We start from the raw sequence: 3,191 nt of genomic DNA on the forward strand, positions 1-3,191 counted from the left end.
CTCAACGATCCACAACGACGCTTCGCTCCACGTGCAAGACTCAACTTCCTAGGTAATAAGGTTTATGTTTATTGCCTACATGCTAGAATTTGCATAGAACTTTGCTCGTAGTATGCTTACATTACCTTGCTCACAACTTGTCGTTGCATGAGAATACTTATGTGCTTACACTCTTCTGTCATCGCACCATTCGCGAACCTTTCTCACTTATGTTGCCTTTGATGTGAAGATCAATGGCCGCACGAATTACCATGACTCAAGCCCAGCTAGAGGCTCTCGTTGCTGCGGCAGTTGCAGCCGCCCAAGCAGGTAGTATACCCTGCAGTATAGACACTAGGATCTTTAGATCCTACATTAATTCTCGTACTTAACTTTGCCCTATTCGTACACAATAGGTCAACCCGCTCAGCAACAACCTGGGTGCACATTCAAGAATTTCATGGACTGTCGTCCTAGCTCGTTCAGTGGCACGGAGGGGGCAGTTGGACTCCTCCACTGGTTTGAAAAGCTCGAGTCGGTTTTCGAAATGTGTGAATGCCCTGAGGCTCGCAGGGTGAAGTTCGCCACTGGCACACTTGAAGGGATTGCGCTCACTTGGTGGAACGCACAAGTGCAGATCTTAGGGTTGGCAGCTGCTAACGCCACACCCTGGAATGATTTCAAAGAACTGATCAAGAGGGAATACTGCACTAGAGAAGACATTCACAAGTTGGAGGACGAGTTGTATAACTTGAAAATGGTTGGTTCGGAAATCGAAGCTTACACCAAGAGATCAAATGAGTTGGCTGTGTTATGCCCAACTATGGTGGACCCTCCATACAAGCGTATTGAGTTGTATCTCAAGGGTTTGGTACCAGAAATACAGAGCCACGTTACCTCGGCTAACCTCAACAACATCCAGGAAATCCAGCGTCTCGCTCATCGCATCACCGATCAGGCAGTGGATCAGAACAAACTGCCAAAGCGTATCAGTGCTACTGCTACCACTACTGCTTCTACTACACTTGCTACACCCAGTGAAAGTAAGAGAAAATGGGATGGGGATTCTAGCAAGGGGTCAGCTTCAGTACAGTCACAAGCTCAGCAGCGAAAGACAGACAGTTACCAGAGTCCAAGTCAGCACTCCTCAGGCAGCCACAGACAGGGAGGGTATCGAGGAAACCTTCCAAAGTGTAACACCTGCAACAAACATCACAGTGGCCAGTGTAATAAGGTTCGTTGTCAAAGATGCCTCAAGATGGGTCATGAGGCCAAAGATTGTAGAAGCGCTCGACCTGCGAACCAGAACCAGCAGCAGCTACCAGCACAGCAGAATCAGCAACAGGGCAACAAGGGGTGCTATAATTGCGGTGCAGAGGGTCACTTCAAAAGGCATTGCCCTCAGTTGAACAGGAACCAGAACAACAACAATCACAACAACAATCAGGGCAACGGGAACAATAACAACAACAACGGGGGAAACAACAACAACAACGGCAATGAAGCTCGTGGTCGTGCTTTTGTGTTGGGTCGAGGAGATGCAGTGAATGATCCCAATGTGGTTATGGGTAAGTTTCTTCTCGACGATATTTATGTTACTGTCTTATTTGATTCGGGTGCTGATACAAGCTATATGTCATTGAAAATGAGTAAATTATTAAAACGTACACCAACACCTCTAGACTCCAAACACGTCGTAGAACTAGCCAATGGTAAAAGTGTAGAAGCCGCTCAGGTAGTCAAGGGTTGTAGTATTGTTCTTGCGGGTCAGACTTTCTCGATTGATCTCATACCCATAGTTTTGGGTAGTTTCGACGTCGTCATCGGTATGGATTGGCTATCCCAACATCATGCGGAGATCTTATGCAAAGAAAAAGTTATTCGTATTCCTCGCTCCAGTCAGGAACCTCTCGAAGTACAAGGTGACAAGAGTGGTGCTGTGGTTGGCATCATCTCTTACTTAAAGGCGCAGAAATGTTTACGAAAGGGACATACTGCCATTCTGGCACTTGTCACTGACGCATCAGCAAAGGAAAAGAAGCTGGAGGATATACCAGTTGTGCGTGATTTTCCTCAAGTGTTTCCTGAAGATTTACCTGGTTTACCTCCTCATCGTCAAGTCGAGTTTCAGATTGAGTTAGCTCCTGGAGCAGCACCAATAGCCCGCGCACCGTATCGTTTGGCTCCAACCGAACTGGAAGAACTGTCGAAGCAGTTACAAGAGCTCTTGGAAAAGGGCTTTATTCGTCCAAGCTCTTCGCCTTGGGGAGCTCCAGTGTTATTTGTGAAAAAGAAGGATGGCACTTTCAGAATGTGCATCGATTATCGCGAGCTGAACAAGGTCACAGTGAAGAACCGTTATCCTCTTCCGCGCATAGATGACCTATTCGACCAGTTGCAAGGGTCGTGTTACTATTCCAAGATTGATTTAAGGTCAGGGTATCATCAGCTGAGAGTCCGGGATGAGGACGTCTCCAAAACCGCTTTCAGAACTCGCTACGGTCATTACGAGTTTCTTGTCATGCCATTCGGGCTTACGAACGCGCCTGCAGTCTTCATGGATCTTATGAACAGGGTGTGCAAACCCTATCTCGACAAGTTCGTCATTGTTTTCATCGACGACATTTTGATTTACTCCAAGAGTCAGGAGGAGCACGAGCAGCACTTACGTCTTATCTTGGAACTTCTTCGAAAAGAGCAATTGTACGCAAAGTTTTCCAAATGCGACTTCTGGCTTCGTGAAGTCCACTTCTTAGGCCATGTGGTGAACAAGGATGGGATTCATGTCAATCCATCCAAGGTTGATTCGATCAGAAACTGGCCAGCACCGAGTACACCGACAGAAATACGCCAATTCTTGGGTTTGGCGGGTTACTACAGGCGATTTATTAAAGACTTCTCCAAGATCGCGCAACCACTTACTATGCTAACACAGAAAGGTGTCGTTTACAGATGGGGTAATACGCAAGAGACAGCTTTTCAGTACTTAAAGGATAGGCTTTGCAGCGCACCTATCCTCTCATTGCCAGAGGGCACGGATGACTTCGTGGTTTATTGTGACGCATCGATACAGGGGTTTGGTTGCGTATTGATGCAGCGGGATAAAGTTATTGCATACGCCTCTCGGCAACTCAAGGTTCATGAACGGAATTATACGACGCACGATTTAGAGCTGGGAGCTGTTGTTTTCGCGCTTAAGATATGGCGACACT

The sequence above is a fragment of the Helianthus annuus genome, chromosome 14 (genome assembly GCF_002127325.2).
Source record: "Helianthus annuus cultivar XRQ/B chromosome 14, HanXRQr2.0-SUNRISE, whole genome shotgun sequence".
Taxonomy (NCBI): domain Eukaryota; kingdom Viridiplantae; phylum Streptophyta; class Magnoliopsida; order Asterales; family Asteraceae; genus Helianthus; species Helianthus annuus.